This window comes from Chamaea fasciata, unplaced genomic scaffold, assembly GCF_029207755.1.
Source record: "Chamaea fasciata isolate MVZ Bird 193981 ecotype frontalis unplaced genomic scaffold, bChaFas1.0.hap1 SCAF_1, whole genome shotgun sequence".
NCBI lineage: Eukaryota > Metazoa > Chordata > Aves > Passeriformes > Sylviidae > Chamaea > Chamaea fasciata.
The window spans coordinates 20,021,946-20,036,672 of record NW_027094086.1 but is presented as its reverse complement, the minus strand read 5'-3'; positions in this window follow the sequence as shown (position 1 = coordinate 20,036,672).

Here is a 14,727-nt window from a genome sequence, read left to right as displayed (position 1 = left end):
CCATTCTGATCCCTCCTTTTTTTCTGGTTAATTAGTATTTTAGCTGCAACATTTCTGAATTCTGGCAAGACAGATTCCTGAATATGAGGAAGAATCATTTATATCAGGCACCATCTCTCAGGGACCAGCACAATGAGAGTTCTGCTTCATGGGAAGAAACTCAGGTAAGAAGCTTGAGGACATTTGAAGTTTCTTCTTACAGTCTCCAACACACTGGAGATGGAACAAAGATTTTCTTGATCTAACAGTTTCATAGCCCATATTCTGATTCCATACCAAATTCTGAGCTGTGATTTTATGTTTTGAAATTTGTACTCAAGAACTGCTCACTCTCAGATCTGCTAACTTGGCCTTCCAGATGCCTTAGTTACCATCTGCCACATGCCTGAGGTGTCAGTGCACACAGTTACACAACCTCATGCACAAACAAATGAGTCCTGTCCTTCACTGTGTTTTGGCAGTACAAACACTGTGTTTTGGCTCAACAATCTGAAAGCCAGCAGCTCTGGCTCTCTAGGAACAGCCCTGGGGTAGGATGGCACTTCACCAACAGACAACTTTATTCTTCACTAGCAAAAATAAACTTGGAGAATTGACATTTCTTATATATCCTGATGCACTTTGGCCATTGAAATAAAGTGAGGGATAAGAAGGGTAGATCTCAGAGCGAGCCAAGAAGCATTTGGGTAATGTGAAGGGAACAAGGCCACTTAAATCACTTAAAATGCAACCGCATTTCTAAGTTGTCCCCTAAACATGAGTCAGGTGATAGACAAAGAAATGTTGAAGGGAGATACAGAGGTGACATATTCTTGTTAGCACCTTAAAGATTCTTAAACAAAACAAAGCAAAATAATGTTGGCACAGTTCCCAGCTCTGAAAGTTACATTAAGATGAAAAACTAAAGAAAATGAACAGAAGAGTCCTCATTTTGGATTTCTGTGAATCCTTCTCATTTCTAACCCAGGATTTCTTGTGTTCAATTAGCATGGTATAAGTAAAAATCACAGTATCTGTGCAGCTGTAGGACTAGTTTCTTTAGTTACATATGTTTAACTAACATATTTTTCTATGGTTTTCTATGGTTTTCTATACCTATTTAGGCATAGTTTTTATTTCCTTGTTTTCTTTAAAAATGATAGAGAACCAAGATGTTTCCTTGTGGCTTTTCCATATCTCATGCATGTCTGATGCTTAAAATATGAGCAGGTTCTTCAGGCAACCTGATTCAGAATATAGTTTTCTTACACCATCAGCAGCTTTCCTTTCCTAACCAGTGTTAGGTTACAAACTTGTGACAGCTGAGTGTCAACATCAAGCCACAGTTACAAGATGGATACTCAGGCCGTGTTCAGACATCTAATTTAGGTGAAACTCAGAAGGCCAAAATTAAGAGTCTATTTAATTGCACTCAATGAAAACAGACAGGAGGACCTCCATAGCAACTCTAATTCACGATCTTCTTGAAAAGCCATTTTGGACACTTTTCACTATCAGCTGCATGTGAGGTCTAAGGCAGTTCCGCTTCCAAGGTAGGTAATGCAAATGGCTCCTAAAATGAAGATGCCACTTTCTGGATAACACAGAGAAGAATATCAGGTCCTTTTTCCCTTGAGTAATTTTTGCTCCCAGAAAACATCTGGGAAAATCTCTCTCCCAAGAACTGAATGACAATCAAATTGAAAATTGTGAAAGCCAAAATGTGGGGAAGAGAAAAATGGACCCACTGTAGCTTCTCCATCCTCTCATGCAAATCTCAGCCCTTCAGATTAACACCATGGCTGACCTTGTTTTTGCTCATCATCCTTCCCTGATTTTGGGATACTAATGGCAATAATTTTGGCAGGTTTCTGTCCATTTCCACTGCTCCTAATTTCACCGCAGTCCATTAGGTTCCAGTCATACCATTTGAAGACTCAGGTTTTTTCTGATCTTATTTGATTTCATCATTTCCCCTTTCCTGAGGGTTTTTTCCACTTTGTTCTCTGATTTCTGGATTTCATTTCCTCTCCTGAAAGGAAAAATCTCCTTTCAGGAGAGGAAATGAAATCTTGCAATTTTTATGAAGACCAATTGGGCAAGGTTTGGGCCATTTCCTTCACTTTCTTGTTTTTGTTTTTGTTTTTTTTCAGGATTTTCTCCTTTCTTTATGGAGCATTGTGATCCTATCTCATTAATGTTTCGACAGGTAAAATACCAAGCAGCATGCTGTTGGATTTTCCCATAAAGTGCCATTATTGATCTCAGTATTACAACCACTCCTAACAAATTTCTGGTAATGATGCAGTTACTCAGGTTTCAGGCCTGAAAATGGTTTCTAAGCACAAAAGAAGATTAATTCTTTTGTTAGGTCAGATTACCCTGCTTCTATCCAAAGAATGTTATGTGCTTTCTTCTGAAGCATTTGTCAAGAATACTTATCAAAGCAAAGTGAAACAGGAAGCTGGGATCCAGGATGGTGACTCCCACAATTTTCAAGGCCAGCTTTCATCTTGCTGCTGGTCTGTCTTTAAGGATGCCAAAAACCAGTGAAATGAGATGGCACAAAGATGAGAGGACTTGTTTATAAGTCGTTAATTGACACCTGCTTTCTTCCTCAAGTCTCCTTACACCCAAATGTGATTTTGTTTTATATTTTACTATGCTATTATTTATTGATCACATGTATTCAGATCATAACTGTTAATACAGCTCGAACTGTTCAAGACAAATTTTTCTTAAAAAAAAAAAAAAAGTTGTTTCTTGAGTAAGGGCCAAGAAGAATATGGCAAATTGGATGGAAACAGCTCACAATTCATGCAGAAAAGGAAAGTTAAGGAATAAGTGCCTGTCTTGCAAGGCTTCACAATGGGTCATTGCCAACTGATGCCAAATCACATACATCATCGTCCCTGGAAGTGAAGATTTATTACCCAAAACTAGGCAGGGGAAGAATAAGCTGGAAGAAGCTGTGATGCAGTCATCTTCCACTGAGCTATCTCTGGAACTTTCCTTTGTTCTAAGAAGAGCTCAAGTCAGCCTCAGAGGAACAACTTGTGGGGGTTGTGAAGCCACACAGATCCCTTGAGAACTTCAGGGATGATGGGCATGGCTGAGTTATATGCTGATCAGCGTTTAACTTTGAGACAAGACCTGCCCTCTAATCACTGCTCGAGCCAGCACTGTTATGTTACCAAACCCTTTCAGTGCATTGTCTGAGAAGTGCCCTCTGCCAGGTGCTCCACTACCCTGGAAGACTGGGAGTCATGACAAGTAAATAAATTACACATTGATATCTGCATAAAAGAGGTACATTACCTCCCTCTGTTGGGTACCCCTGTGAGAAAGGACCCTTCCAGCTTTTTCATCTAATGGCACTGGACAGATTTTGTGATGGTTGATCCCTGTTACAGACTGGGGTCTCTTCCTGCCCTGACATCAGGTTCTTTTTTCTGCTGAATGGGTTTCATAAATGCCTAACCTGGGGTTATGCATGCCCATTAACTCTATCAACATCTCTCCTGTGTTTTACAGTGCCTTCACTAAGGTAGTGAAGCTTGAGGGTGCTATTCTGTCTGGCAACTCTATATGAATAAGACTCATCTCACCTCATTTCAGTGGTCAGCCAGATGGATTTTTGTCTTCTGGTCTCTCTGTATAGGTAGTGGAAACAGTACTTTTGAAACATAATTTTAGACATCTCCACGTCCTGGTTACAGGAGAAGTTTTGCACTGTGGGTGTAACCCAAATCATGTATTGTACTCCTCTGTATATGATTTCTGACAAACTGTTAATAAAGAGTGTTTTGCAGTAGCTGCCCAGTGCACATCCAACACCTCAGGCTACAAGCTAGGTGTTAAATGAGACAAAGGAGAAGAGACAACCCTTCAAAGCAGGGCAGCATTTCTTTTTCTTCACAAGTGACTCAGCTGTGATAACTCCTGGGGAAGCATCAGCACAGTCACAACTCTTCCTTGAGAGGGTCATCTCTCCTAGTGGGCCATCATGGACTCAGTGGCACCAGTAGAATGTGCAGCTGCAATTACAGGATTACATAATTCCATTGTGAAAATCCTCTCCCAGGGTCAGAGTGGTACTGAGCATTCCCACCCAAACCTGACTGTATGTAACTGGAAACTTGGGACATCACTACCACCCATCAATGGATCCAGAGGAGGACCAGAACTCCTACAGGACCACTGCTTTTGACTGCACTCATCACTTCAACAGGACTGTAACCACCACCCTGACCAACAGGGTGTGAGGTTGTACCCTGATTTAGTAGGTTTAAGCCAGTTTTCTGGGTATCGTTGCATTTAATGTAATCTTTCTATTGCATTGTTACTCCAACCTGAAATCTCTCTTAAGCTAATTGTGTGGGGTTAATTTCTCCCACTGGTGTACATTCAAACCAGCACACTCCTTTAAGAAGAAAATGAGTCATAGCTTAGCTGTACCTATTCTTGTCGCTGACTATTAAGGGAATAGCTCAGATGCACATCTAGTCCACTGAAAACTCTAAATTGAGTCTTGCTATTGACTCAAATGGGCTTTTGACTGAAGCCTGCTACGTTGCTCTAGCACTGAAGAGGCCTCACTGTGGCATCCACTTTGAAGCCACCGGAGATACAAATTGAGTGCTGTAGGGCAGCAGTTGAAATAACTTGTGGCTGAGGAAGGTGCTGTTACTGTCTAGACTGACACTTCCAGTGCTGTGGGGCTGTCTTATAGTTGTTCTGTTTTAAGGAAAATTTGTGAGAGAACTGCTGAATGGATTCCCTCTGGAAACTCCCCACAACTGGTCCAGGAAAAGAACTCCCTCAGAGAAAAGTGGAAAAAACTATTTAACAAACAAAGTACCCACAAGCATAAAGAATGAAAAGTATGAAAGAAGAAAACCTTTCATTGTTCTGAAATGAGACGGTAAAGTCACAAATTCTTGCCATGGGTGTAGCCTGGCTCTCTCAGTCTCTTACCAGTCCCTCCAGAGGTCCAGGCCCCGGTGGGCTGCAGGTGAGAGCTCCCCAGGGCTCCCCCGGGTTTTTGGTCCCAAGCAGGTTTAAACAGTCCCAAGAAAAAAAAGAAAAAAAAAAACCCAGTACAGAGAGCTTCTCTGCCTCAGCTGTCTAAAACTAACTAAAAGCAAAGCAGGTCTCCGTGCCGCTGCTGGTCCATGCCTCAGACAAGCAGGGTCCAGGAGCAGGAATGGAGAGGAGTGAATGCTGTTTTCAAAACAAACTCCACGTGTCTTCTTTCTCCCTCTTCGATCTCAGAACTAGTCTCACAGCAGCGATTCCATCTCTCCAGGATACTGCATCATGAGTGTCTGCTTCATACTCCTTAATGTTGCTCCTTCATAATTATCCTCCCCTTACCAGCTCACCTCCTCTTTTATCTCACTCATCCTTATTGGCTATGGCTGTTACTCATCAGGGGCAAGGCTGTATTGGTTCATTAACACAGCTGTTACTTATCAGGGGTTACTTAGTCTTAAAGGAACAGAATTTAACATACAGCATAAACAGAACAGGCAATTGGGAATACAAGCGTCAAAAACTCACCCCAGGACAATGGTGTTGTTCTAAAGGGAATCTGGTTTGTGTATGAGCTGCAGAAATCACTGCTACACTTGCAGGCTAAACCTGATTTTAGCGGACCCTTTATACATGACATTAGTTGAGAAAATCGCAAACAAGTAAGAAAGGTTTCTTTATGAATTTTAAGGACAGCAACAGGCCAGTCCAGCCCAAGGAGGTGACAGCACCATGCTCATAGCACAGTCAGAGGATGAGTGCTGCCTCCTGTGACTGCTCCAGAGCCATGCAACCAAAGAGGCAATGGAAGAAAGCAAGCCAGAACACACTGAGGGAAATACATTATTTGTATTTCTTAAAGTTCTCCCTGTATACTACTTCTGGGCCTCCCTTCCAAATTTTCAAACCTGGCCTGTTCAGGAACAAAACTTCTGCTAATTGACAGATGTCCAGCCCCACAGAAAAGGCTCAACAAGACCAAAGACAAAGTGGTAGGGCTTTCAAAACCTTCCAATAAAGAAATGGTAACTTTTCTTTAACACTGGGATATTATTGGTTAATACGCTGCTAACCTGCAGACACAGTGCTTTCGGCATTACTGTTAGTTTTAAGGCCTGGTTGTTGTACTGAAAAATCACCTTAAGCATGAGTGGAGACCAGTGACTTTATACAGGAATTTCAGAGAGGATTCTGTGCCCTAAATTTACTCATCCATTCTCACATTCATCTGTTTTCCTCCACACTCAGAGGGTGAGGAAATTTTCATCTGTTTGAAACCAGATTTGTGCAAGCACGTAATTACTGTTACCTTGGAAAGCAGATTTGTGAAAGTTTATTTTTATTATTAGATCTTATCTCTAAAGCAGATGAAATTAAGCTGAATGCCATATTTCTGCCTATGCCACTCTCTCTGGCTTTTCTCCGGCTCCGCTATTAACCTTGGGTTGAAGTGGCTACTATTTAACTTGAGCCTTATTTTTGAACCCAAGTTTGATTTGCAAGTTCCAGTATCTTCCTTTATACATCTTTTCTACAGTCTCTGTTTTCTGTATGAGCTGAGAACACAAATAAACAATGCAGGAATTGTAGTCTCTTTTTAAAAACAATTTACTGTTTAAATTTGAGGAGCCTACCCTGGAGAGATCTGTCTCAGATCCTTCTTTAATCAATGTCAACAACAAAATCCCTGTTGTCTGTTCCAGTTAAAACTGTATCTGGTGGACATCTGTCTATTGACTTTTAAGGACTTTGGACCTTCAGAGTGGAGAAAAGTATACAGTGTTCTTTTTTAAAAAATTTTATTTATTTATATATTTTTTAATATGATGACTGTTAAAAAGAGCAACACAAAAAGATAATTTCTTGAATGTTTCCCTAAAATATACCAAAGGTAAATAAAGTGTTACACTGATAGGGGAGACAATTTCCAGGATGGATGAGGACAGAGCCATGGAGAGAAGTGGTCAGCTGAGGATGACTGATTGGAGAAGGATCTGCAACCTCTTCTCTGAGTCACTAGGGGCCCTGCAAAGTCCCAGGAAACTGTGGCAGATAACAGGCTTGCCTTTTGCACTGAAGAGTGGCAGGAAAGCAAAACATAAAATGTTTTATCTCTATTACAACCTCTCATTTCCAATATTAAGAGGTTTGATCTCTAAAATAAATTTCAGTTTTAATGGTGGGCTGAAAGTTTTTGCTTTCCCTGGCCCAAGAAAGGAAAAGCGGAGAGTTATCTATCATCAGTTTGTCCTTAGCGAATTAGTACTGAGGGCTTTGTCATGCCTGTGAAGAAAGAGGTTTCCCTTCTCATCTGTGTACTGGAGGATTCATTTATTCCACTTCAGATCACAGCATACTCAATTTATAGAAGAAAAAGAGTTCTACATTAGATGCTTGTGCTAAGTGCTACTGGCACGTGACAGCAGAGCCACAGGCTGGCAGCAGACACTCCTGCCAGCACACACACAGCCCTTGCCTGCTTGGCTGCCTGTCTGTGTCAGGCTCTGCAGTCACACTCCTGGGCACGTGATGTGCAGGACAGAGATGAGCTTCAGGTTAGATTATCTCTTTCTTCAAGTGCAAGGCTCCATGGAAAGCACGGCTGCAATGAGACACTTGGCCATGACAGCACTTCTCTGAAAAGCCTTTTGCTGAACTGTGCTATATGCAATGCTTTTTACCAGCTAGAAAAGGGCATTATTTAGCAATGGGCTTTTATGATTTTCTCTGTGTTTTTTCCATTCTACTCTTCCCTGTTGTTCAGCATTATCTTTTGCATGTACTGCCTTTGACAGACAGAAGCCAGCCACGCACACACAGGGACAGTGAAGACACCAGTGTAGGCTATGCAGTGAAATGAATCTCTTCAGTGGGGTCCTGACATCTTTCCCATCCTCTTGCTCTGATGGCATTTTCCCCTTTGGTAGATATGAGATGCATCACTGTCTCACTTAACCCTGTTATGTGACCACTAAAGTACATTGCTTAATAGTCTGACCTTTTTCTTGGAGGAGAATCCCATATTAACATGTACTAAAAAATCAATACTTACAAATAAGGGCCATGAAATAATTAAATAAAAGAAAGAGAGAAGACAAGAAACTCTTGCAGCCTACTCAGGCTGCATTACTTTCTGCTCAGTTATTAATCTCACACACAGTGCAAGCTAAATCCTAAGATCTACAAACCCCTAATGTTAAGGTGGTGCACTTGTTTTTCAGTCACTGCTCTCTCCTAATTGCAGCAACCAGTTTCACTGCTCAGATGTTTCTCCCTGACCTATGAGGTAAGGACGACTGTTTACAGCACATCTGCAGTACTGGACTGGATTTCACATCTGTTTTTTAACTTCCAAGTGTTTGAGTATCAAAAACTTAAAAAATGCAGCCATCGTATGGGCAGTCAATGTTTTATGTGTTCCAGACTAATAAATAACTGGGCTATAATATCACTGGCTACTTGGTTGAAATTGTCTGAAAGCTTTGCTCAGAAGGCAAATGCCAAATCACAACTTTCATCACTGAAAATTGCATTAAAATTTCTACTCACTATACAAGGGGGTTTTGCCCCTGCATCATCTTGTTGGATCACCTTGGATAATGAATACTGATTGCACAAATTCTTCTTTGGCCAACATGGAACCGAAACTTCTGGAGACATACTTAGAGCCAGCTCAATAGCCTTGGACATTCCTTTTACCTACTAAAGCAGTAGTAATACAAATATCCCCCTGTGGCCCCTAAGTGCTAGTAGACTTTAAACCACTTATGCTGTTTCCAGAAAACATCTCATGAGCAGTCTTGCACTAAAACCTTGCCTCCAGACCTTCCAAATGCAACAGAAATCAATAGGACTGTTTATGCCTATTTGGATTCTTTTAGAAACTGAATGCATTCGTGAATTGTTAAGGCTGAGACATGAAACATAAGATTTTCTGAATGCTAAACACTAACCATAAAAAATACTGTCCCCGTATTTCCTTAGTGTCAAGAAAATATTTTATAGTGCTAATAATATTAATGTCAAGTCAGAAAGTATAAGTATTTACTGAAGAAACTGAAACTCTATGTCAAGAGGGAGGATTAAGTAGTTCAATTTTCTGTAAATGGAGAAGTAATTCTGTATGGATAGATTGTGGGCAGTTTCAGAGTTACGTAATAGGATGGATGTGGGGCGTGCAACTGGAGTGACCATAGTCAGTGATCTTTCTGAGACGCCTGCATTTCAGAGACTTCTTGTGCAGCCATGAAAGAGTCATTGAAGCCATATGTAAGTACATTAAACATTCCTGTGGAACTCAGTTCCCAATTTAGAAGACAATAATAACAACAACAACAATAATGCCACACTTCAGAACACAGAGGATTTCTGTGTACCTCACTTTTGTGCTATACAAACAATAAATTGTTGTAAACACACACACATAATTTTCTACCTCTTTTCCCTCTCATCCCTCCACTGCTCCAGTGGGTCTTAAGGCTGGTGGCTTCATTCTGGTGTTGGTGGAGGAGATTTCAGAACCTGGAATACCTCTCCAAAAGAATATAATGTTAATGGTTTTGGTTTATTTTTCTTCTCTCCACCCAGATCATCCTTTGCTAACATTCTCTTGCACCTTTGTCCTGCCTTCACCACTCTGCAGCTTCATGTTGTGTCCTCATTTACTGTAATTTCTACCTTTTCACATAGGTTAGATACTACCTTTTATTCTCTTTGTTCCCCCTAAACCCAGCTTTCTCCACATTTGTCTCTGTATTCCTTTAACTGACCGTTAGGGCACTGTTTATAGCTATAGCGTCTCTGGTGGCAGCCTACATCCCATCTCTTATCATGCCTTGCCTGTGCTTCTCTACATTGCATCCCATGTCCCTGCTTCTCAAGATCCCTGCTGTTACACCAGGTCTGTATTTCCCTGCACTACATCTAGTGCTGGAGTGGTGCATCTTATTCAGTGCAGACTGACTGATTTTTACTCTGACTGTGTCACACGAAGTAAAAGACATTAGCCATAGACATCTGAACAGTCAGAGAAGTTGCTCTCTCAACTCAGCCAAGTAAGCCCAAGCTGGAGGCAGGTGAAGGAGAGTTCAGGCAAGGCCATCCTCAGTCCGGAGGGCTTCCAGACTTGTATCAAAGCTTATGTTCTGTTACTAGGGATAGCAATAGGATAGCCCAGGGCTGTGCGCTTACATGGTCCCCTGATGTCCCAGTGTGGTGCTCTAATGTCGTGCTGCCTGTTTTAGTGAAAACAGAGCAAAACCAAAAGCAATTGCAGAAGCAGACATGATTTTTTTTCCTGGTAAGACATTTATGACCAACATTATGTTAGCAATTGTCTGCAGGTAAATGACTCTATAACCTAGATGGAGCAAATAGCTTGGAAAATAGCCCTAAGTACCACAGTCTACATAGTCCTGAGGAAACACGTCTTCCATTTACAGAATCAGGTTGGAAGGGACCACAGGGTCCAACCTCCCTGCTTAGTCAGGGTTGAATTAGAATGCATAACACAGGATTGTATCCAGATGATTCTTTCCTATATTTATATTTTGTTACTTTTATTTATTTTTCTTAATTTATATTTACATGGGTTTACTCCCAGTCATTCCTCCCATGTTTATAAATCATGATTTCATACTTTGCTAAGTCAGCCATGAAAACAGAAATGCTAAAAAACTAGAGAAAGATTAGAAAAAGGTTCCTCCAAAATTAAGGCTCTGAGCAGCCTAAGGCCGTGATTAATCTTGCACACACATGTTTTTTGTAAATGTACCTGGCTTAAGGAATTATTTTTATCAGCCTCTCCCAGGGCTGTGAGAGCACCATGGTGGTGACAGAGAGACAGTGACATAGAGGAGGTAACAGGCAGGGCTACGAACGCTTCCTCATGGTGGTGGGAAGGTTTCTGAATATCATGGAGTTTCATGCTGTAGGCTGGGGACAGCCTCTTTCAATACCTGGTATTACACTTTTACATAACAAAAAGAAAGGAATGTAATAACTAAATACATGATATCCTGGTTTTAGTAGGAAGGAAAACCACAGCTATGTTGTGCAGCTGAACATGTTCTGCAGCCAGACCAAAAATGTGAAGATTGCCTGAGCCAGCTATTGTGTTTTAAAGCAAAGGGACAAAGATTCACAAACCCCACCACAATCTGTGAAAGCTTGTCTTCCTACGGGGTCAAATGAAATACAACACTTCCATAACTGGTGTTTCTCCATAGGCTATGACAAACATCTGAAACCAAGTATTTGTCACTGTAATGTTTCCCATACCCTACCTTTGACTCACCCGAGACAGATCTGTATCTCTCACCACAGAAGTCATAACTAGCAGCAGAGACATTTTTTAAGTTCCTCTCATTGCGTTATTTGTCAAGCATAACCATTAAGAGATCATTAGTAGATAAATGCTACTCAAAATCATGTTCTAGAAAGGCTAGAAGAGCTTACTGCAATTTTTTACCTATACCCTTGTAATTTTATGTTTACTGAGAAATGTGCCATACAGACCTTATTCTGTTCCCTTTAAACTTAAAGCTAAGTTTTTCTTATAAATTAAAGGGAAGAAAATAAGCCCAGGAGAGGCCTTAAAAACCTGAGCAGAAATCTGAGAAAGGGACTGACAGAGAGAACTCACATGAGAAATCTGCAAATTTCCTTGGGCAATTATTTTGGTACTGGGACAAGATGTAGTCAGTAATTATTCACACAGTCATCATGTGATCCTTTGGAATGCTAACAGGTCATCTTTGCCCACTTTGTATCGAGTTGGATATTGGATTTGAACAATCCCTTGTTCCTCAAGACTAAGCATATAAATCTGAGTGGGATTTTGGGTCAAGTTAGGCTGAGTTCTGTCATACTGCAAATAAAAGCTGTATTATGCCCAGAAGTAGATCTCATTAGTTATCTGATCCAGTAGCTATGTAGCTGTGTGAACCTGGGGCTGGCAGACAGTGATGTTGAGAATACATGGGCACAGAGTAAGGACAGGGAGGAACCACCTTCCCTGGAAGCAGCTTGGACTCTGGCTGCAGAGCTACACTTTAAGGGTGGGGTGTTCAGAGAATTCAGTGCTGCTCTTGGGATCTGGCTTCAGGCAGCATACTGGAGCAGCTTGCATGTACCTCCTGAGCAACTGAGCAGAGTCTTGGTGCACCTGTGCCCTTAGTCTCTGTTAACTGCCTCTATTAACATTGGATCCCCATTCTGCAACTGCCTATAGTAACACACACAGCTGTCCACACTCAGAACAGGGGCCAGGCAGATTTTAAGCAATAAAGCTGCATTGCCATCTGCTGATTTACTTAAAGCAGCTTGTTACCAAGTCCTACCTGGATTCTCTGTATACATTGGCAGTGAACACAAACTAAGAAGCATTTTCAGAGTACACTACCCATACTATTAAGTATCTTCATTTTGGTGCGTAAGAATCAAATATGCACTGGCCAGAGAGAAGCACCAGACCATGGTACTGCTACATAACTGTTACGATCTATGCTTTTAGGCACTCCTTCCACAAATCCTGCAGTTCCTTCTGCCTCTGCACTTATTTAATTGCTCCCATTCACACCTTCATGCTCGCTATGCACACAATTTCTTGTTCTGTGCTTTGTAGTAACACATGCTCATGCATCTGTAGGTCCTATTGCCTAGAGTTAAGTCCAGAGAGGAGATGGTCTCCAGCTGAATGGTTGTGTGCTCTGGTTTCATCCATCTTTCTGGAGCTGAGCTGTGTCTGTACGAGTGGGATATCTCAGGGTCAGCAGGAGGCTGGCAGGAAAGCTCTGAGCAACAGAGCTGAACAGTAGCACTGTCAATGTAGGATGTGGCTTTTTCCCAATGAGAACTGCTGCACTGATGCTATGCATTAATTTATGCACAGCATTCTCCTAAAGGAGTGGATTTGGTTATGGGTTTAAAGGTGAGCCATTCTGGCCACTGGGATATGTAAGAAGTGTGGTGGGAACTCTGCTGTTCCAGGCAATAGTATCCTCCTGGCAAAGGGATCTCTGCAGGTTCAACTGGGAAGAGAGCTTTGCATTGCTTGTCTCCATGTGGAGTGGCTGATATGATTAAAGAGTCATTTATTGCTCCTACTGAGCAACCTCACTGGTACGTGGCTGATTTATGCCACTATGTTGTGCCTCACACATAAAAAGCATGAGTATAAGGACTTTAGTCATCTGTTAAAAATTCAGTTGTAGTATCTGACCTGATATTTCTATAATTTCATACTACATATATTTCTGTATTATTATTATATATTTATCATATGTCACTAATATATTGTTTTATAATATATTAATATAATATATTGTCTATGAAATAAATTAACCAATTATTTAATGATATTAATTCTATATATTATATATTTTTCATATATTGTTTTCTACACCTAGTCCTTACATGAAATTCACTGATTGTAACAGACTTAGGATCTGGTGCTGGAAAGCAAAATCCACACAGAATTTAGAAATCCATCAGCATGATCCATTGATTTCGGTGATATTTGCTCTGACTGTAGTATGTTCTCTGCTTGTGGCTGAAGAGAGGAAAAAACTGTCTTTACATGCTCAGGCAACATGTCAAGAGCACACCAGGAATTTCACCCATTCTCAGAAGAGACCTGAAACAGAAACAGCTTGTGATAGCATCGCAGAGGATGCAGTTTAGGATCCTTTAGTGATTCAGAAGATATTTTTGGATAACTTCTAACCAGCTGCTCCTAAAATCTGCAGTCACTGTGCACCCTGCAGCTGAGTCATTGCGGCTTCTTCTGTGCAAGAAACTTCTACTTTCTGAGGGGGTACAACACTGTTGTAGCCTTACCCTGACCCTTGGATTTTGAAATGCTCAGTGGCTCATACATATTCCAGGCAAAAAGGCCTCCTTGCTTCAGTAAGTTTAGACATTCCTGAATGTACAGCTTCAATACCCAAATACTTTATGACAAGAATAGTCAGAATGTGGGGAGTTTTCTTAGCAGTAGTACAGAACACCTATCTATAGAAGAACTTGCAGAGTGAGATGCAAAACAACAGATAAGCTGGAATTAGTTTTCTTATGTTCCCAGATATGTTAAGATGGCATTGAAGGAAAAGGAAAGCAAAGGAAGCACAGAGCATCAAAAAGTTATAACTTTATTAAAAATGTTCATTACAAACCTGGAAAATGGTATTCAGATAGTAACTTGAAGTAACTTGTAATATCCTTAGAACATCCTAGCATCTTTGCCTCTGCCCTGCAAAGACAAAATCCCACAGTCATCCCATTTTTCTTGAGAGGGAGATGACAACAGTACAAGAGAGGGAGGAAAAACACAGAGAGGGAGGAAAAAGGAATTATGACTCTGAAGAAGCAACTGGCTATTTTTTCCTCTTTCTCTCTTTCTTTCCTGGGTAGAAGTGCTTACCTGCAACCTTGAGATGCTTTTGTGGGACTGAATTTTGCACAGTCATATTCTTTGTACGGGAATGACCACTTAGATTTCTTTCCCTAAAAAGTGAACCAGAAAGAAGCCATTGTGTGTATCTTTTCTCCAGTGGCTCAGTGGAAGGAGGCTTTGTGTCAGGTCCTTGCACTATCTCAGGTGATTAAAAGTAATTTTTCTTTTTCTTTCCCATAACGTTCCTTCAGCGCAGGGCAACTTGGGCAAGGGCTGAAAAGTGAAGGAAAAGTAACACATTCTGGTGCCCTGGCCATTAC